Raw genomic sequence first — 22,282 nt, 5'->3', positions numbered from 1 at the left:
CTCTTACAAAAACAAACCGAGTTAATAATCAGACACTTTGCAACCCAGGGCTAAAGGGGTTAAATTATGAGGATTGGCTGCATAGACTAAGCTTGTATTCCCTTGAGTATATAAGATTAAGGGATGATCTAATTTAGATTTTCTAGATGATTAAAGGTTGCGATACAGTAGCGAGGAACTATTTCCTCTGACGGGAGGGTCCACAACAAGGGGGGATAATCTTAAAATTAGAGAAAGTCAAATCAGGGGACTATGCCAGAAAGCACTTCTGCACACAAAGGGTGGTGAAAATCTGGAATTTGCTTCCAAAAAGCTATTGAGGCTAGGTCAATTGAAAATGTCAAAACAGATGGATAGATTTTTGTTAGGCTAGGGTATTAATGATTATAGAACAAAGCTGTATAGTCAAGTTTAGATACAGATCAGCCAAGATCTAATTGAACGATGGAACAAGCTCGGGCTTGGGGGGGGCGCTAAATGATATACTTCTGCTCCTATGTTCCCACCTGCCCTTGACTTCAGTGAAAGACTGTAAGAATTATACTGTTATGATAAAACTCTTGTCATGGACACCAACAGATTGGTGAAACTCCACATGTTTTACCTGCAAATGTTTTACCCTTACAAAGCACTAAACTGGGAAAGTCTCACATCTCACATAAGTGTTGTGACAATAAAAAAAGAGCATTGCAGCAAATGTTGCCAGGTTTTCCCTCAAGTGCCACCCACTTTTGATGCCCAGGATGACTCATGATTCAGGTAGTTACACCCACTGTATACATAGCAAGGGAGGGGGGGGTTTGTGTGTGGTGGGTAGCATCCTTGCTTCTGAGCCAGAAGCTCTGGGTTTGAGTTCCACTCCAAGACTTGGTGGCCAAGGAAGGCAACTTCATAACATGGCCAATCAGGTTGATTACCAATCTGTAAATCCTTCCAATGTGCCTATGGCAGCCAGTAAAAGCAGGAGAGCATGGTCAGCTATGCTAGGTGTGGAGTGGCATCCCTCAAGCTATAGCCTCTGGCGATAGGTTAGCACCCTGTTCCAGGAAAAGCTAGCTATGGAAATAACCATGACCACATGCTTTGTCTGCCTCATGCAGGAAATGTAGGTACATAGCAGGAAAGTGAAAAATTAAGTGACATAAATGCAAAATAGGGTTATATAGGATATATGGCACAAAAACAGACCATTTGGCCCAACCAGTCCCGGTCAGTGTTTATGCTCCATTCCAGCTTCCTCCTCTCTTGCCTCACCTAACTCAGTCACCATAACCATTTCTTCCCTTCTCCTTCATATGCTTGTCCAGCTCCCTCTTGAATACATCTATATGATTCGCTTCATCCACTCCCTTTGGCAGCAAATTCCACATTCTCACCATTCTTTGGGTAAGGACATTTCTTCGGAATTCTCTATTGGATTTCTTGGTGTCTATCTTATAGTGATGGTCTCTAGTTATGCTCTTTACACATGTTTCAACTTCTGGGGAATAGCAAAAGGAATTCCTGAAAGTTCTCACTGGAATGGAAGGTGGGGAAAAAATATCAAGTTCAAGTTAATGAAACAACTTAAAAATAAGAGGAACAGGAGGTGATTTCACTCATGTGAATCTGTAACTGGTTGCTAGAAGATATATAAGGCCCAAGAGGTCTTTTAATTTTTCTTCTCCTTCTGTGTACCTCACTAATAATGAGGGCACACAAAATGGTGGAAATCATAGAGAGAAATCAAAACTCGTTTCACTACCATGGGGTCCCAGTCTGAGGAACTAACTATCCTAATACAATCCATTTTGCATAACCAAGCAATATAGCACAATCTGTCATACGTTTTGGAAAACAAGTGTCTCTCTGGTGGTATTGCTCATGGGTCAGAGGTAAGGACCAGGCTGCATTCTTTTCCTGTGCTACAACATGGCCCATCTCCATCCACCCCAAGGCTTTTGCTATACCACTACTTTTAAGTTGCTCTCTTGTCGTTGCACAAGACAAACATTGAAAACGATTGTATCACAGCTGGAGAGCAAGTGAAATCGCAGCAGGACCAGTAATGATACAGGTGCAACAGCTGTTTTGGTGGAAACACAGGAGGGGCAGGGAGCCTTCAAATGGTTGGGGCCCCTGATGAAACAGATGGCTTACAACATTAACACTGATACTGGTTATGGATTGAAGTCCAATGGTAGTGTGTGTTTTGGCTTGAGCATTTCTGCAGGTTGTCATTATTACTACAAAGTCGTTAACCTGCCAAATTTCTGTCCCTTCCAAGCCTGCCTTTATTAGCATTAATCTAAATCCTAATCGTTCAAACACTGGCCAACAGTAATTGTGGTTGTTCTGACGGCTATGAGATTTGTAGAAAGATACCATGGTTGTGTTGTTACTATGACTATTAAGCTGACTCAAAAACAGCAACTGTCTTTGCAGAACATTGCCAGCTGATTGCTCATCATTGTTCATGGTCAGAAGTCTGGAGCACAATTGTAAAGTTTAAATGCTAATCTGGCCTGTCCCCTTAAGGCTGGTGCTCAGGTGTTCACTGTAATAGGAAAGTGTCTAAATTGGTCCTGAAGTAAATTAGAGATTAATTATCAAAGGCTGCTCTAGACTGGTAGGTGCGTGGTTTACTCATTTTCTCAGCAATGTCCTCAGGTTATCTCAAGGTCAGAATTAAAATGCCAGGAAACATCCGTTTGATGGTATAAGATGGATCCCAAATGAACAAAGCACATGGAGGTGTACTGCAACAAATACTTACGGATCTCTGGGGCTTTGCACCTTACAAAGACAGATAATACATTGTTTTACAATGACAGAAGCTTTGTAGTGTGTAACGCACAATGTATTATTCTATTACTAAAGTGGAACTGTGGCCCTTTAAGGGCATATGCTTAATTGTCAAGTAGGTAGGACCTTGGGGAAATCAGAATTAAATTATTTGCGAGCAAAGTGTGCAGGTTGCAAGTTTCAGGCTGCAGGTCAGAAGCATCCAGCTCTGAAGTAGTGTCATTATGGACTCAAAAACGTTAACTGTTTCTGTCTCCACAGTTGCTGTCAGGCCTGAGTTTTTCCAGCATTTTCTGTTTTTATTTATTATTGCATCCAGCATTATGGTCTGGCATTGATTCATTTTCTCTAAAAAAAAGTTACAAATATAAAACTAAATGTGATCTCTTGGAACATAGCCAAAACTTATATTTATATAGCATCTTTAACATAAAACACCCCAAGGAGCTTCAAAGGAGCATTATAAAACAAAGAAGCCACAAAGAAATATTAGAGCAGATGTTTGTAAGTTTTAAAGGAGTGTCTTAAAAGAGGAAAGAGGAAGAGGGATAGAAAGGTTTTGGTGTGGGAATTTCTGAAGCCTTGGCAGCTGAAGGCACAGCCACCAATTCACCTTTGAAATGGGGCAGTCAAACGGGCTCCCCTCCCTTGACGTACTAGTTGAGAAATCTGCAGGGGCTCTCTACCTCGGTCTCCTGCAAGCCAACCTTCACTGGTCAATACAAGCATTAAGGTTCTTACAGTTTCACTGCTTTAAGATTGATCTTATCGGCAACCTTGTAAATTGTCATTTGCTGACCATGTATGCTTGATGCTGACATAGGGCACACCAAATGGCTACCCTGATTTCCTGTTGTATGTCATGTAAATTCATGAATGGGCCAAAGGCCATCACTTTTGGCCCTGAAAAGTGCCCAGTCTACCTCAGATTACCCTGGAAGGGCAAGGTATCTGAAGAACTTGAGCAACAGGTGAAGCTAGCTGTTTCACGCTGCAGCGATGCAATAGAAACACAAGTGGTATTCACCACTATCAGGATGCTGCCATCAAGCCAAAAAGATGTTATGCCTGTCACACAAATGAGTAATGTGGTATATAAATTCCAGTGCGATATAGTTCGGAGTCTCTAGTGACTTTTAGGTCATTGGCGTTGGTTGTGCCGTCGTTTACAGCCTGTCGGGCAAACTTCTCCATCTGTATGTAGTAAAACTCTCGAAAGTTGCTGAATCATTTGATGAGCTGAGATGTGATGCATCTGTTAAACTTAACATCATGGAAGTATGTTTTCAGTGTGGCTGAGCTGGGGTAACGGGTATAGAAGAGCATCAGCTTGGCTTTCGTTGTACGTCCCAAACACTGGCGATCGTATTAAACAGCGTGTCCCAGCCGCTGTTCACAATGGGCAGGGTACAGACCGTACCCAACCAGCCCGCGCTTGCAAATGTCAAAACACAGCATCCAGCATTATATGTGATTCCGCAATTGGACAACATTTGCTAAATAATCCTCAGTGTGCTAAGAATTACGCTGACTACCAATTTAAGATTGTCAATCAGGCTCGCAGTGCGTGTACTGGAGCTACTTATATTAATACACAGGGCCCTTTTCTTTGCAGACAGAAAGAACATCTATACATATTGCGCCTGTTTCAGCTAAACAAAATAAGTGACAGCCATTCACTGACTCTTTCCTCAGGGCAATGCCTTGACCAATCAGGGTCAAGCTTCCTGGGTTTAAATTTCAAACAATGCTTGGCAGTTAACTGTCAGTTACCATCACTGGTGCATTCTCCATGGTAATGACACTTGCTAACCAATCAGCACTTTCTTCACATACAGTATAAATTGTTGTTTTTCCCCCTCATATTGGTATTCTTGCAAAATGTCCTGAAGAGTGCAAGACAAAAAGCTTAGACGTGTCTCTTTTTTCAGCAATACTCAAGTTCTGTACTACCAAAAGACTAAATGGTTGGCCAATTAATATCAAGATGCTCAAGAGGCCAGAATTGGAGGAGCAGAGATATCTTGGAGGATTGTGGGGCTGGAGATTACAGGGATCGTGAGGAGTGAGATCATGGGGGGTATTTGAAAACACGGATGAGAATTTAAAATTGAGGCATTGCTTAGTCAGGATCCAGTGAAGGTCAGCGAACATAGTGGCAAGGGGAAAATGGGGCTAGGTGCGAATTAGGTCATGGGCAGCAGAGTTTTGGATGCTTTCAAGTTTACAGAAGGTAGAACGTGGGAGGCCGGCCAGGATGCATTGCAAGTGTCATGTCTAGTGGTAATAAAAGGTATGAACAAGGGTTGTAGTAACAGATAAGTGAAGGCAGGGGCAGAGTCAGGTGAAGTTATGGAGGTGGAAAATAGGCAATCTTAGCAATGGTGTGGAAATGTGGTTGGAAGCTCATCTCCAGGTCAAATATGACACCATGAATGTGAACAGTCTGGTTTAGCTTCAGATGGTCACCAGGGAGAGAGATAGAGTTGGGAATGGAATTTGTGGTGGGCATTGAAGATAATGGCTTCAGTCTTCCCAATATTTAGTTGGGAGAAATTTCTGCTCAACCAGCAATGGGTGGTGGACAAGCAGTCTGACAATTTAGAGATAATGGGGAAGTCCGGAGATGTGGTGGTGAGTTAGAGCTGGGTGTCATTGGCATACAAATGTAAACTAATGCTATGTTTTTGGGTTGTGTCACTGAGGGGCAGCACATAGGTGAGAAATAGGAGGGGCCCAAAGATAGATCTTTGGGGGATGCCAAAGTTAATGGTGTGGGAGCGGCAGTAGAAGCCAATGCAGGTGATTCTCTGGCTACGAGAAGTCCAAGTACAGTCCCACTCAGCTGCCTGACAGTGGCAAAGTATCGGAAGATGGTGTGCTTCATGATGGCAAATGCTGCAGAAAGGTAAAGAATGACAAAGAGGGATAATTTATCAATCCTGTGTGATTGCAACAAAGATAAGATTACTGTAGCCGCGATGGAAACCTGATTGGTGGGACTCAAGAGTTCTGGGAAAGATGGGCATGGATTTGGGAGATGACATGTTCAAAGATTTGGGAGGAAAGATTATAGATGAGGCAGCAGTTTGCAAGGACAGAGGGTCGAGTGTTTTTTTTGAGAGGGGTGGTGATGGCAGATTTGAAGAAGAAGGGGACAGTATCTGAGGAGAGACAGTCATTGATGATATCAGCTAACATAGGGTCCAGGAAGGGAAGTTGGATGGTCAGCACTTTAATTGGAATGGAGTCAAGGGAGCAGCAGATGGGTCTTATGGTCAAGATGAGCTCATAGAGGGCATGATGGGAAAACAGGAAGGAGACTAGAGGAAGATGAGAGTTCAGATGTAAGACAGTGGGGAGTTTTTGGGGAAATTTGGCCCAGTGGACTAGGGGAAAGGGATAGAAGTGGCAATGGCAATTGATCAGACTGTCTCGATCTTAGTGGCAAGGAAGCCCACGAGCTTCTCACGCGATGCATATGAGGAAGAGGTGTTTCAGAAGATAGTCTGCAGTAGAGAAAAGAAACTGGGGGTCTTTGCACTGGAATGGTACGCAGTTTTGTCAGATGAGTGCAGGACTCAATAGCTCTTTATGTTGTCCAGCCAGATCTAGTGGTGAATAGTTAAAACCAGTTGTCTGACACATCAATTCAAGTCGAGTCCCTTGGACATAAGGGAGTGGAGATGTGGGCCATACCAGCGGAATGACCAGGGTGAGTGAGTAATGGGGTCCAGGACATTGAAGATGGCAGTGAGGGTGTGTTTGAGCAAATTGGTAGCTGCAGAAATTGTGTGGAGAATGAAGAGCCAATGGCCAGACAGGGATTTTGAAGTGCAGTTGTAAGTGAATTGGGAGACTGCTTTCTACCAGGAAAAGATACAGAAGGAAGTAGGGGCTGGGAAAGGGGAATGGTAAAGAGTAATCAGAAGTGGCTTTATCTGTGATTGATACAATGGGAGCAGCAAGGCTACATGAGATGGGTAGTCAGTGGGTAGCTGTGAATATGAGTTGGAGAGTTTACATGGAGGGAGAGAACATGATGAATAGAGGTGGAGGTTGAAATTGTAGTCACTCAGTAAAAAGGTTGAAGGAGGAAACCAGTAAAGATGTCCAAGTCAGAAATTTGGCATGGTACTAGGTTGGGCAGTAGAGAACGAGGATTTTAAATGAGAGACGAGAGGAGTGGAACAAGATGAGATGCTCAAATTAGGAAAAAGTGTTACAGGATTAAGTTGAGAGGCCAAGGAGTGACTTGGTGATAAGAGCCACGCTGCCAGTGTTACAGTCTGGGCGAGGCAAGTGGTGAAAGGTAGAGAGAGGCAGGAAGTGGTCTTCACTCCTCAACTAGGTTTCCATCAAAGCCACGATGCTGATACAATCACCTGTTAGCTCACGATGGCAAGGGCCTTGTTCATAGGTGAACAGAAATTCGGGAGGGAGATATGACGGAGAAAACATCAGGTTAACAAATAAAAATAAAGATACAGTCAGTGCAAATACTGGTATTAGATTATGCAACAAATTGAGAACAAAATCTTCACTACTTCCTTGGCACCATCTGTTCCCCAGGACCTGATAACACTTTTGTATCTCAACTCATTCCCAGCTGATGCGCTCTGCCTTTTGTGATACTTCAGAAAAATTAAATAATTTTTAACCTTTTGATCAACATATTAGCAGCTGTCTCCTCACAGAATAGGCTCTTCAGTTACCCAAAGATACTCACTCCCACATTTGAGTAGTCTGTGACAATGTTATTGACAGATACAGCCCAGCTTCTTATCTCATGTTCTACTTTTCTTAACCCCATTTCCCCAAACCATCTTCCATTGTCCGGTTTTAGAGACGGGTTGCATACATGGTGACGTCACTGGGCTAGTAATCCAGAGGCCTGGGAGACATGGGTTCAAATTCCACCAAGGCAGGTGCTGGAATTTTAAATTCAATTAATAAGTCTGGAATATAAACCTAGTCTCAGTCATGGTGACCATGAGACTATCATCAATTATCGGAAAAACCCTAACACCTACGTCCTTTAGGGAAGGAAATCTGCTGTCCTTACTCGGTCTGTCCTATAACTGACTCTAGATCCACAGCAACGTGGTTGACTCTTAATTGCCCTCTGAAATGGCCTAGCAGGCCACTCAGCTCAAGGGCAATTAGGAATTGGCAACATATGCTTTACAGTTTTATTTTATCCAAGTGCATTCTAAAACTAGGCTAATGATGACAGAATGTCAGATTTCCACAGTAGCAAGAAAGAAAATGATTAACGTTAATTGATCTACTATGCATTTCCAGCAACTAAATTATATACACGTAGACCATTTTGGGCAATATGCTAACTTGTTTTCTTTTTAAAAGTTTGTTACATAGGTCAGTTCCATGAGCACTTAGTCCCGCAGCAGAGATTAATTACAGTCAAGGCTTGCTTATTCAACAGCGATTGGGAATTGAACCTTTGTGGGGTGCAGAATGATACGACACAGCACATTTAACCACTGGTTAAAAGGTTGGAAATAAAAGGATTTGCTGATTGTAGTCTCCATGCTTTTTCATTCATAAATATACGGATAGGGGGCAGCCTGCAGGCAAGGCACATTTGCTGACTCCCTTTAAAAATTATGGCAATGGGGCTGGGTCACTATATTTACACAACAGAGCAGACCTTTGTGATACTGATACTGTAAAATAACTGCCATACATACTAAAGAGCAGACACCATCTTGCTCCAACTCATCTGTCAATGGTGGCTATTCACTCTGTACTGTGCACAACATTGTTTGTCTGTTGCCAGGACCCTCAATTTTTTTTTTTTCAATCCGGTTTAGAATCATGGCAGCAATTGCAGCCTTAAATTACACATATTACACTGATCAAGGGAAATACATATTTTTTAAAAGGACATTATACTCCATACCTAGATCGATGTCACCTTACTGGTCTCGCATTATCTTGCATTCAGCATCTGATGTCATCTTGGCTATTAATTTTGTACAGGAAGCAAGAACCAAATTCTAGGTACTTTTTTTCAACCATACAAGATTTTTGATGCCTTTTTAAACAGACACCTCCCACCTTTTCACACTGCAGTCCTAAAAACTGATATCTGCAAGGATCATAGAAAGACTCAGAGCTGTGTTTGGTCCATCACAATGGTGGCAAAACTTCAGCATGCAGTTGGCCACCCTTAACCTGTGGGTGTCAGGTGAAGGGGTGGTGGTGGTGGAGAAAATCAGGGAGGGGGATAAGAAATTTCTATGGTGCCTTGCTGTAGTATAGTGTGACTGGTGGTCATTTTCTGCAGTTTTCAATTTACTGCTTTGTCTAAAGAAAAAAAAAAATCACCAAGTGCACGGGGCAAAACACTATTTACAATCTAACCCCCTCCTCCACTCCACATTGCCACACTGGATGCCAGAAACACACAAGTTCCTTGCTGGCAAGGCACAAATGAGAGAAAGCACATTGCATTTTATAATGCACTAGCCCATATGAATGCATTAGTCCATATTTTTGGAATACATATTACAATGTACATAGTTTAACACTTCTGGAGGACAATCCCAGAAGTAGGGTCTGGTGATAGAAAGTTGGTGAAATGGCTCAATGCCTGATTGTTCAGCCCTGCCCAAATTGGACATTACCGCAGAGGGCAATTTACCCCTGAAGCTCCAACTTGTGGAAATTTATAGATCCATGTTGCTGAGATAGGGAGAGAGAAGATCAGTAAGGGACACGTGAGAAGACAGGCGAATACGCTGGAATGAGACGGAGACTGAGTGAGTAGCAAATTAGGCTCACATGGCAATTCTGTGCATGGGAGAAAGAGGTGTAATATATATAGGAATTATTCTAAGTGAATTCAGTAATTAAATTAAGATAACTAAATAACCTAAGTAACAATGGCAAGGTGATTGTTATGTTGCAGCTGTGGAATGTGGGAGCTTTTGGATGCCAAGGCAATCCAGGGCAAACACATCTACAGAAAGTGTAAGCAGCTAGAGGTATTCCAGATCAGGGTTATTGATCTGAAAACCAAACTGCAGACATTGCACAACATAGAGGAAGGCGAGAAATATCTGGACATTTTGTTCCAGAAGACAGTCACACCTCTTAGAATAGGGTCGTCTGTTTTGGTCAGCAGTGAGGCACAGGATGATGTGACCATGAGTGAGGCAGGCAATGTGACCAGCAGACAGTAGCGGAGGAGCCTCAGACTTTGCAATTGTCAAACAGGTTTGAGGTGCTCACAACCTGTGTGGACGAAAGTTAGCAAGGTGGATGAGCAGGCTGGCCATGGCACAGGAAGCCATTCAAGCTGGGGGGGGGGGGGGGGGGGGGGGCAAATAGGAATGTAGTGGTAGTAGCGGACAGTACAGTGAGGGGGATTGACAGTGTTCTCTGCAGAAAAGAGTGAGGCCAGAAGGCTGTATTGCCTGCCCAGTGCCAGGGTTCGGGACATCTGCAAAAGGCTGGAAAGGAACTTGCAGTGGGAGGGGAAAGGATCCAGTTGTCATGGTCCATGTGGGTACCAAAGACATAGGCAGGACAAAGAAGGTGGTTCGGCATAGTCAATTTGAGAAGCTAAGGTACCAAATTAAGAAGCAGAATCTCAATGATAATAATCTCTGGATTATTACCTGAGCCTGAGTACAAATTGGCATAGGGCAAATAAGATCAGAGAGATGAATGCGTGGCTCAAAAACTGGTGTGGGAGAAGTGGGTTCTGGTTTGTGGGGCACTGGCATCAGTACTGGGGAAAGTGGAGGCTGCATCATTGGGACGGTCTATACCTGAACTGTGCTGGGACGAGTGTTCTTATGAAGTACATAACTAGAGAAGTAGAGCGGGCTTTAAACTAAACAAGGAAGGGTGAAGGATCTAGCTTGGGTAAATGTGGCAAATCAAGGGGTAGATTCAAGGCATTAGGTCGTAATAGTTATATGAGAAATGAGGGTCATAGAATAGATGGAATGGGCAAAGAGATAAAACCTAAGAATACACCAATAGTCAAGGCTAGATGTTACAAAACTAAAAGCTCTGTATTGGAATGTGCATAGCATTCATAACAAAGTAAATGAATTGATGGCGCACATTGAAGTAAATAAATATGATCTGATAGCTATTACGGAGATGTGGCTGCAGGATGACAAGGATTGGGTCCTGAATATTATGGGGTATATGACATTCAAGAAGAATAGGAAGCTAGGTAAAGGTGGAGAGGGAGCACTGTTGCTCAAGGATGGCATTTATGCAATAGTTAGAAATGATCTTGGTTCAGGAGATAAGTATGTAGAATCGATTTAGGTGGAGATGAGGAATAGTAGGGGAAAGAAGTCACTGGTGGGAGTGGTCTACAGGTTCCCGAATAGTAACCACAATTTAGGGCAAGGTATACAAGAAGAAATATTGGGTGTTTGTGATAAAGGGACAGCAATAATCATGGGTGATTTTAATCTACATATAAACTGGACAAATCAGATCAGCAGTAGTAGCCTGGATGAAGAGTTCATAGGATGCTTTTGGGATGGTTTCTTGAGAAGCAACACGTTCTGTAACCAGCCAGAGAGCAGGTTATATTAGACTTGGTATTATGTAATGTGACAGAATTAATTAATGACCTCAAAGTGAAGGCATCCTTAGGTAGCAGCAACCACAATATGATTGAATTTTCTCCCTTTCAAACTGGATGTAAGAGTGAGTCTAAGACTAGTATTTTAAGATTAAATAAGGGCAACCAAGTGGGCATGAGAGCTGAGCTAGCTGAAATGAACTGGGATACTAGGCTAGGGGGTAGTTCAAAAGAGAAGCAGTGGCAGACATTTAAGGGGATATTTCAGAATATCTACATTCCTACTATAAAGAAAAATTCTAAACGGAGGACCCACCAACCATGGTTAACTAAAGTTGTTAGGGAAAATATTTAAGGAAAAAGCATATAACTGCGCAAAGATGAGTGGCAGGTCAGATGACTGGTCAGAATATAAAGAACGGCAGAGAATGACTAAAAGGTTAATCAGGAGTAAGAAATTAGAGTATGAGAAGAAGCTAGCTAGAAAATGTAAAAAAGGGTAGCAAGGGTTTCTACAGGGATTTAAAAAGGAAAAGGAGTAAGTGAAGTGAGTGTTGGTCCTCTAAAGAGTGACAATGGGGAGTTAATAGCAGATAATAAGGAAATGGCGGATGAAATGAACAAATATTTTGCTTCTGGCTTCACAATAAAGGAAACACAAGAATTCTGGTCATAGCTGTAAATCAGGAGGTGGAAGGGAGAGGGGAACTTGGTGAAATTACAATCATTAGGGAAGCGGTTTTGAGTAAACTGATGGAGCTGCGGGCTGACAAGTCTCCGGGTCCAGGTGGACTTCATCCTAGGGTCTTAAAAGAGGTGGCCAATGACGTAGAAGATATGTTGGTGTTAATTTTCCAAAATTCACTAGATTCTGGAAAGGTTCCATCAGACAGGAAAGTAGCAAATATAACCCCTGTTCAAGAAGGGAGGGAGGGAGGCAGAAAATAGGAAACCATAGGCCAGTTAGATTGGTAGGAAAAGATAGGTCAGAAAGTATGTTGTGAAGAGGACATAAGGATGTTGTCGATGGATATAGATTAGTTGAGTGAGTGGGCAAACATATGGCAGATAGAGTATAAATGTGAAATTGTTCACTTTGGCAGGAAGAATAAAAAAGCAGAGTATTAGTTAAAACGGAGTATAGCTGCAGAATTCTAAGCTGCAGAGGGATCTAGGTATTCCGGTGCATGAGTCACAAAAAGCTAGTATGCAGCTACAGCAAGTAATTAAGAATGCTAATGGAATGCTACCTTTTATTACGAGAGGAATTGAATATAAAAGTAAGGATGTTATGCTTCAGTTATACATGGCATTGGTGAGACCACATCTCAAATAGTGGGTGCAGTTTTGGTCTCCTTATTTAAGGAAGGATGCAAATGCGTTGGAGGCGGTTCAGAGGAGGTTTACTAGTTTGATACCTGGAATGAGCGGGTTGTCTTATGAGGAAAGGTTGGACAGACTGGGCTGGTTTCTACTGGAGTTTAGAAGAGTGAGGTGTGACTTGATTGAAGTCTATAAGATCCCGAATGGTATTGACAAGGTGGATGTGAAAAGGATGTTTCCTCTTGTGGGTGAGTCCAGAACTAGGCTGCACTGTTTTAAAATTAGGGGTTGCCCTTTTAGGACAGATGAGAATTTTTTTCTCTCAGTGGGTTGTGCGACTTTGGAACTCTGCCTTAGAAGGCGGTGTCATTGAATATTTTTAAAGGCGGAGGTAGATTTATTCCCTTGTCTAATAAGAATTTAAGGTTATCAGAGGTATATGGGAATGTGGAATTCGAAACACAAACAGATCAGCCATGATCTTAATGAATGGTGGAGCAGGCACAAGGGGCCCAATTACCTATTTCTGCTCCTATTTTGTACGTTTGTATGTAGGAAGAAGAGATCTTCTTCACTCCCCTTGGTTTTAACCAAAAATACAATTATTTTGAAAAAAAATCCATGATACTGATGTCAATTTTCAAGCTATTTTCTGACTACTGTTGTTCACAAACAGGGCTGGTCTTTCCAAGAGTCTGCCACGAGAAAATTTAGGTGTTCAGTTCAAAACAGTATGCTCATCGTGTCCATGTGACCTACCTCTTGCCCTCTTGACCCCATTCTCCCCATTAAATTGTTGATGACCAAATGTTCCTTCCTGGCCCCCATGCAAGCTGGCATTATAAATGGTTTCCTCACCAGAGATATTGTACCCCTGTATTTCAGAACTACCATCATGAATCCTGCCTGAACAAGCCCACCCAAAACCCCTCTGTCCACACAAACAGCTGCCCCAATCTGCAAGCTCCCAAATCTATCCAAAGCCCTGAAACATGTGGTTGCCTCAATACACCATTCCTGCAACTGAATGAAACACTCCAATTAAGTTTCCTTCTTTGCCACATCACTGAAATGCTTTAACTAGATGTCACAAATAACAGTCTCAGTGACCGTGATACACTATTCCTCATCATCCTCTCTGCGGCTTTTGACATCATCCTGCTTCAACTCATCTCCACTATTCTCTAGCTCAGTGGGATTGTCCTTGCTTGGTTCCATTCTTACCCAATTGCAGCCAGAGTATCTTCAGTAAAGGCACTTGCTTGACTTTTCAATCCCACACTATTACTTCTAAAGTCCCCCAAGGATCTATTCTTGGCTCCTCCATGATGCCTCGTGCAACCTTAAAGACATTTGGTTAAAAAAAGACTTGCATTTATATAGCACCTTTCATCACTACCAGATGTCCCAAAGCACTTTACAGTCAAGAATTAAGAATTTTTGAATAATGTAGGAAACATGGCAGCCAACTTTACACAGCAAGCTCCCACAGAAAGGAACGTGATAATAACCAGATAATCTGTTTTTATGATGTGGACTGAGGGATGAATATTGGCCAGGACACCAGGGATAATTCTCCTGCTCTGCTTTGAGCAGTACCATGGGATCTTTTACGCCTGCTGGAGAGGGAAGGGGCATTGGGTTAATGGTCTCATCCGAAAGATAACACCTCTGAAACTGCAGCACTCCCTCAGTACTGCAATGGATTTTCAGCCTGTATTTTTGTACTCAAATCCTAGAGTGGGACTTGAACCTACAACCTTGACTCATCCTCTTTTGGATAATCCTTCAGTTAAATATTAGGAAGTCTGAATTCATCATTTTCGGCCTACACCACAAACTCCATAGTCTTGCCATTTATTCCATCCCCTCTCCATTCACTGCAATACTTCAGTGAGCTATTCGATCCCAGTTTGTCTTCCAACTCCAAATGCTCTGCTGGCTGACTTCCATTCTGCATAAACTTCAGCTGACCCAAAACTCTGCAGCTCATATGCAGCCTGCAAAGTCCCACTGGCTCATCATCCCTAATCTTGTTGACATATATTGGCACCTGGTCTACCAACACCTCCAATTGAAAATTCTCATCCTCATATTTAAATCCTTTCATAGTTCACCCCTCCATAAACTTTCTGGAGAGAGGCCTTTGTGAATCTTCACAATCACCCCCCACCACCACCACCGCCCCATCTCTCCTCCTCACTACACCACTGGCAAATGCCTTCAGCTATCTATATCCTACCCCTCCCTCATCTCTTAAAACCCATCTCTGACCAGGCTTTTGATTATCCTCCTAACATCTCCGCTAGCTCAGCATCCATTTTTGTCTGATTTAGTCTCTGAGGCATCTGGGATGTTTTTCAATATTAAAGGCATCATAAAAATGCAAGTTTCAGTGACAGGTAAAGATGTGCAGGCTGTCGATGTCACAAAAGTTATAAAATCATAAGGTTTTTGACCTTCTAGTCTTTAAAAAATGATGAGGTAATAACATAAATTGGATGCATCTGGCAACTTCCCAAAATGCCCAACAAGCAAACACAGGCTTATAAAATGAAGTCTTTACAACAGACAAGAGATGTGACTAGTAGATACTTGTTACAAACTTCTAATTAGTGCATCCTGGTTTTTTCTGGGAGACACTCTCCTTCAGAATTTGTTTTCCCACCCCTCTCAAAATATTTCCAGCCTGAAAGTACAGGAAGTAGCTTTATTCAGACTTCTGCTAATGGTGCCTTTGTGCCAGTACCAGGAGAGGCTGATACAGTCGTACTGTGATTTCCTCTTAATCATTTTGGAGAGGGGGCGGGTGGGGATTAAGGGGTTGTGAACCCAGTGACTGATTCTGGAACCCTTACAAGTCCATATGGGTCAACTATTCATTGAGGAATCTTCCAAAGAGGAACAGAAATAATGCAACCACTTGTCAGTAGCTTTATTTCCAAATTGAAGACAAAAGCCAAATAAGAACATCTATGTACTAGTGACATTTTTTTTTTGATTTAACCATTTAAAGATATCAATTCATTTAACTCAATGTTACATTTAATGGGAATAGTCTAATTTTTCTAAAGCTACAAAATAACGAACTGCATATGAAGTACCTTTAGGGAATTCTGAAAGTTAAGGCACTATAAATGAAAGCTTTCTTAAAACAACAGTTCCTCATCAACCAGGTCAAGACAACAGTAGTGCCTCCAAATGAATAGGTCTAATTTCTAAGATGGCCTGTAATCTTGTGCAACCCTGATTTCCTTCATCCCCACCACTATCAGCTGTTCCACCAGCTATCTAGGCCTCAGCTTTAGAACTCTCTCCCTAAATCTCTCTGCCTCTCTCCCTCTTCAAGACATTCCTTAAAACCTACCTCTTTGACCAACCTTTTGGTTATTTGTCCTAATATTTATGTTGACTTTTAATGCTCGTCTGAAGCAACTTGGGATATTTTACTACGTTAAATGGTACTATATAAGTTGTTGTTGGTTTACCATTTAACAATCAGTAAGTATGTCCTCGAGACTGTGCCAGTACTTGCTTAGCAGTTTCTGGGGTTCACTGTCAATGGGCCATTTTGAAGTGAAACCAACAGATTAAAAAAAACATGATAGCTAGTTTTATCCATACATTATTTAAGATCAGTCACTGAAAAGATCCACTGGTTACATAGTACAATAATACAGGATATCATAGGTTAGGGATAGTGCGATCAAAACGGAAAAAAGGATCACAAGTTATGTTGCTAAAACTAAATACATGAATCCTGCTACTACAGACCACATCCAGATATTGGGGCTTTGCTGCAAACCTCTCTAAAAGATGCAGTCTGTCCAGATATAAAAGTTTGACACAAGTAAAATGTGCAACATAATCCAGACTTCTGTTTTGAATGTTTTTTGAAGAAAAATCACTCTCCTATTGCAAGACAGCACAGACCCTTTTAACTCACTTTCATGTCGATCACACCAAAGTAATGTTGATGCTTTTCTACATTAATTACCAAAAATTGCAACTTGCATTTCGACCTTCTTTCAGTTCTGAACAGTCATATTCGATTCAGAACTTTAGCTCTGTTTCTCTCTCCACAGCATCTGCCAGATCTGTTGAGTATTCCCAGCACTTTGTTTTTATTTTAGTGCAACTCTGTGGGTGGGTTTGTTGGCATCATTAAACATACAAGTCCTCAGATAGTCAAAGAGATGTCAAACAGATTGCAATCCTTAAACCTGGTGGAAGATTTACAAAAGAAAAAAACCTTTTTGCCACTTATCAGAGTTTAACTTCATTAAAGATTGACAGAAGCTAAAGGCAGTTGACCCAGGGGAGATGTTGAATTCTGTACCGCACGGCTGCTGGTCAGTGCTTCACTCACAATCTCACGGTTAGCAGCACATTGGAGGCAGTATCCAACATCAGTAACAGCAGAAAAACATTATCAACAGAAGGAGCCCAGTTATCAACAGAAGTACAACAGGAAGCCATGTGCATCGGGGTGTCAAAGCCAAAGGTTATACAGCTATCGTATACAAACGGGATGCTGCCAACCCCTTCCATTTGAACCATGGTTCTGCTGGAAATACTTGGCTCTATTACTGCGGCTGGGCAGCAGTAATGACAATTGTAGCTTACATTTGAAGGTGGGGTTTGCTGCAGAGATCCTGATGGATATTCATGGAAGAGGGGGAAAACAGAGGGGAAGGAATTGACATGCAAGAGAATGGGGATTACATGTCTTAAATCAAACAACAATTTGACTGATCAACAGGAGAAGTGGCTGTTCAGGAATCTAGGCGCAAGTGCAGCATGGCGCTATTGTAGGACTCTCTTTCTCTGGATTTTAACCAGTGGTATAATATGTGTTAAAAAGTATTAAGCCAGGCAGAGACTATGGTACAAATGGAAGAGGTGCTTGATTATAGGAGTAGGATACATGACACCATCATGATTTGGAAATATTTTGGCTGTTCTGGATCATCGCTGGGTCAAAATCCAGGAACTCCCTCCCTAACAGCACTGTGGAAGTATCTTCACCACATAAGCTGTAGCTTAAGGTGGTGGCACACCACAAAAGATTGGCAATAAATGCTAGCCTTGCTGGCGGCACCTATAGCCCATAAACAAAATAAATAAATACTAAACACACCCAAGAAACGTAGTCCACGGTTCTGCTCAGGTTGAACTTTTGAGACTCTCCAAAAATCACAAGTTGTAAAATTGGTCTTGTTGCTCTTTGCATACTTATGCCATCTCATGTGGCACTCTGTCAATTATGACAGATTTGTTCGTAGGAATTAGAACTGTGCTGTTTTGCCGAATGGGTGCAAGAAATGTCAAACGGATCTTGTGACTGAGCCAATAATCATGTGATGGAACTTATATTTAGTGTTCTGGATAAATAGCATTTTTTTTTTACTCCCCATTCATGATTTCTTTTTCCATACGCTCTCTACTCCCACAAAATCTCAACTCCATAATAAATTGCTCCACATTTGGCTGCATTTGAAATGCTGCAGGATTAAAAACTATTCTTGCTTCATCTAAGTCAACTTCCTTCACCTTCATCCAACTTGTCAAGTCCTTTCTTAACAGAGCAGGGGTAACTTGTTACAAAGGTAAACAAGCACAGGAGAAAAAAAAACTTTGTGAAACACTTTATCATGTCCACCAGATGTCTCAAAACACATTACAGCCAATAAAGTACTTAATTGGAATGTAGTCACTTGTGGTAACATAGGCAACATGGCAGCCAGTATACGCACAGCAAGCTCCCACAAACAACAACGTGATAACGACAAGATAAGCTGTTTTTTTAGTGATGTTGATTGAGGAATGAATATTGGCCAGGACACCAAGGATAACTCCTCCCTGCTCTTCTTCAAAATAGTGCCATGGGATCTTTTACATCCGCCTGAGCAGGCCGATGGGGCTTTGATTTAACATCTCACCCGAATGACAGCACCTCTGACAGTGCAGCGCTCCCTCAGTACTGCACTCAAGTGGCATCCTTGATTCGGCATCTAACCCGCCTACTTATTTTGCAGGCAAGCCATCATGTCCTTAATTACAAGTAACAGTCAAATCTTTTAGACGCAGTCCTTTCATAACCCTCGACCATATCCCCAAATCAAGCATTTCTCCAACATGAAGATCACCGACACTCAACCATCCTCGTAACTAAGATACAAGTTTAGCTTTTACTCGTCGCCTTCCTCTACATCCTTGCTTAAATCTATACAGCTTTAATATCTATCCCCAGATATGGGAGCAGGGGAAGCAGTGGGGCAGACATCAAAACTGGACACAGTGTCTAAATTATTTAACTTGATTACTGTATTTGGTTTTGTAAATTATAAACTAGCAACACTTCCGAGAAATACATTTTCTTTCCTATAGCTTTTGAAAATTTTAATAGCTGGTTGGTGAAAATCCCCTTACAGCCTTGCTTGCATTGTACACCCGAGTACATTTATCAGTAAAAATAACTACTGGATTAGATCAGCTAGAAACAGTTTGTATGCACAGTTCATGTTCAAAATTCCTTTCTTGTATCCTCCTCCTTTCCCACCCCCTTCCCAATTGAATAGAGAGTTTAGCGTATTTTAAAACAACTCAAACAATGGAAGATGTTTGTCCAGACAAAACTGTTTAGTGCAGCTTTTGATTATTTATCTCACACAAATTATATTTCAAAATAAAACACATGAAAAATTATTGTCTCCACAACACCAAGGGGCAGCAAATCTGAAAAGTAAGAACAAATAATGGACTCACTCCCTGACACCACTTGAAAAAAAATTGTTGACTTTTTACAAATTGGCAAAAAGCTTAACTTTCAGTTGTACCCAGAGACCATTTATTTAGCTACACAAAACTTATGATGCATGCAGGTATACCTCTTCATCAATGTGCTCATTTTAAAACACTGAACAGTCTGCAAAAATATGCCATCACACTTTCAACATCAAAGCAGGAAGCCAGTGTTCAACACAAGGCCCCAGTTATCTCTGCAGCCCACAACTTGTACTGTTAGTACTGTTAATTATACATCCCAAATATTGTACAAGGCTCTAGTTTTGAGTCTTATGGCACCCCCAAAGGCCCACAGGTAAAGGAAGGTGTTGAGCAAATCATTATGTTAAAAACAAAAAGCTAAAAGCTACTGCGGATGCTGGAAATCCAAAACAAAATAAAAACAGAATTACCTGGAAAAACTCAGCAAGTCTGGCAGCATCGGCGGAGAAGAAATCAGTCAACGTTTCGAGCCCTCATGGCTCTTCGGCAGAACTGAAGCATAGTTTCAACAAGGGAGAAATATAAATTGGTTTAAGGTGGGGGGGAAGAGACACATTGAGGGTGTGGTGTGAGCAGATAATCAAAAGATGTGATGTCTCTTTATGGGGTATGTGGAACATTCCTTGTTCCAGTCCTACTCCGGCCCCCTCCCACAACTCTTTCTCCGGTACATCGATGATTACTTCGGTGCTGCTTCATGCTCTCGTCGGGACCTGGAAAAATTTATTAATTTTGCTTCCAATCTCCACCCCTCCATCATCTTCACATGGTCCATCTCTGACACTTCTCTTCCCTTCCTTGACCTCTCTGTCTCAATTTCTGATGATAGACTGTCCACCAATATCCATTACAAGCCTACCGACTCCCACAGCTACCTCGACTACAGCTCCTCACACCCCGCTTCCTGTAAAGACTCCATCCCATTCTCTCAGTTCCTTCGCCTCCGTCGCATCTGTTCTGATGACGCTACCTTCAAAAACAGCTCCTCTGACATGTCCTCCTTCTTCCTTAACCGAGGTTTTCCATCCACGGTCGTTGACAGGGCCCTCAACCGTGTCCGGCCCATATCCCGCGCATCCTCCCTCACGCCTTCTCCTCCTTCCCAGAAACATGATAGGGTCCCCCTTGTCCTCACTTATCACCCCACCAGCCTCCGCATTCAAAGGATCATCCTCCGCCATTTCCGCCAACTCCAGCATGATGCCACCACCAAACACATCTTCCCTTCACCCCCCTTGACGGCATTCCGTAGGGATCGTTCCCTCCGGGACACCCTGGTCCACTCCTCCATCACCCCCTACTCCTCAACCCCCACTTATGGCACCTCCCCATGCCCACGCAGAAGATGCAACACCTGCCCCTTCACTTCCTCTCTCCTCATCGTCCAAGGGCCCAAACACTCCTTTCAAGTGAAGCAGCATTTCACTTGCATTTCCCCTAACTTAGTCTACTGCATTCGTTGCTCCCAATGCGGTCTCCTCTACATTGGAGAGACCAAACGCAAACTGGGCGACCGTTTTGCGGAACACCTGCGGTCTGTCCGCAAGAAAGACCCAAACCTCCCTGTCGCTTGCCATTTTAACACTCCACCCTGTTCTCTTGCCCACATGTCTGTCCTTGGCTTGCTGCATTGTTCCAGTGAAGCCCAACGCAAACTGGAGGAACAGCACCTCATCTTCCGACTAGGCACTTTACAGCCTTCTGGGCTGAATATTGAATTCAACAACTTTAGATCTTAAACTCCCCCTCCCCCCATCCCCACCCCGTTTCTTTTCCCCCCCACCCGCCTTTTTTTTAAAATAATTTATATAGATTCTTCTTTCCCCACCTATTTCCATTATTTTTAAATCTAAAACTAAAACCTTTAGTCTTTCCACCCCACCCCCACTAGAGCTGTACTTTGAATATCCTGTTTTCCATTCTTAATTAGCACTTTTCTCAAAGACCACCACCTTCAACACCTCTTTGACCCTTTTGTCTCTGACATCTTTTGATTATCTGCTCACACCACACCCTCAATGTGTCTCTTCCCCCCCACCTTAAACCAATTTATATTTCTCCCTTGTTGAAACTATGCTTCAGTTCTGCCGAAGAGCCACGAGGGCTCGAAACGTTGACTGATTTCTTCTCCGCCGATGCTGCTAAATCCATTATGTTGTCTCTTGTGATGAAGCTGTCACCTTGGATGACAAGGGCAGGGCCTGTATCCAGCATTTATACATTTCAAAGACAATGTTAAATATATTGCCAAGTGGAATAAATTAAAGCTCAGGTTGCACCATGACCCTGGGCAGGAACATGAGGCCGAGCCTCAGTGGAAGTCAGTGTGAGGGTGACTGAGAAAAGGCCAGAAGCTTCCTCTTTAAACTTTCACTGTTGGTGCTGCCCAACTGCAGGCAGCTGGGACACTACATTGGCCAAGTGCTGGCAGAGGCTGAGCCAAACAGCTCAACAATTACCCACTACCTTTTTTTTAATGACGTTATAAAGCAACATTTATGCCATTCAACCTCTAAAAGCACAGGCAGTCGCGCTGCTGAGCGATTATTAGTGCGCACTGGAGGCCATGCCCACCTTCCCTTTAAGATTAGGATCTTTTAAGAAGCTCTCCCTCTTGCGGACTCAACCTAACTTCATTACCAACATACCGAGCCCGCCCTCCCCAACTCCACTCCTCCCCCTTCCGCTTCCCCATCCCCATCCCACGATCTACGTCACAATTAGTCCCCCCCCCATCGCCTACCACCATTGGTTGGCTGACCTGTCAATCACACATCTAGCGCGCGCCCACGCACACCCTTGACGGTT

The 22,282-nt window shown here is 42.6% G+C and overlaps 1 protein-coding gene across 1 annotated transcript in view; it reads right to left on the bottom strand.

Annotated features, from left to right (window-relative positions):
• LOC144688748 (zinc finger and BTB domain-containing protein 7A-like) overlaps positions 1-22,282 on the bottom strand; it is a 185,703-nt gene that overhangs the window by 162,968 nt on the left and 453 nt on the right. The window lies entirely within an intron of this gene.

The sequence above is a fragment of the Cetorhinus maximus genome, chromosome 13 (genome assembly GCF_964194155.1).
Source record: "Cetorhinus maximus chromosome 13, sCetMax3.hap1.1, whole genome shotgun sequence".
Classification (NCBI taxonomy): Eukaryota; Metazoa; Chordata; class Chondrichthyes; order Lamniformes; family Cetorhinidae; genus Cetorhinus; species Cetorhinus maximus.
The sequence above is the reverse complement of the archived record's forward strand: the minus strand, read 5'-3'. Positions and strand labels throughout refer to the sequence as shown.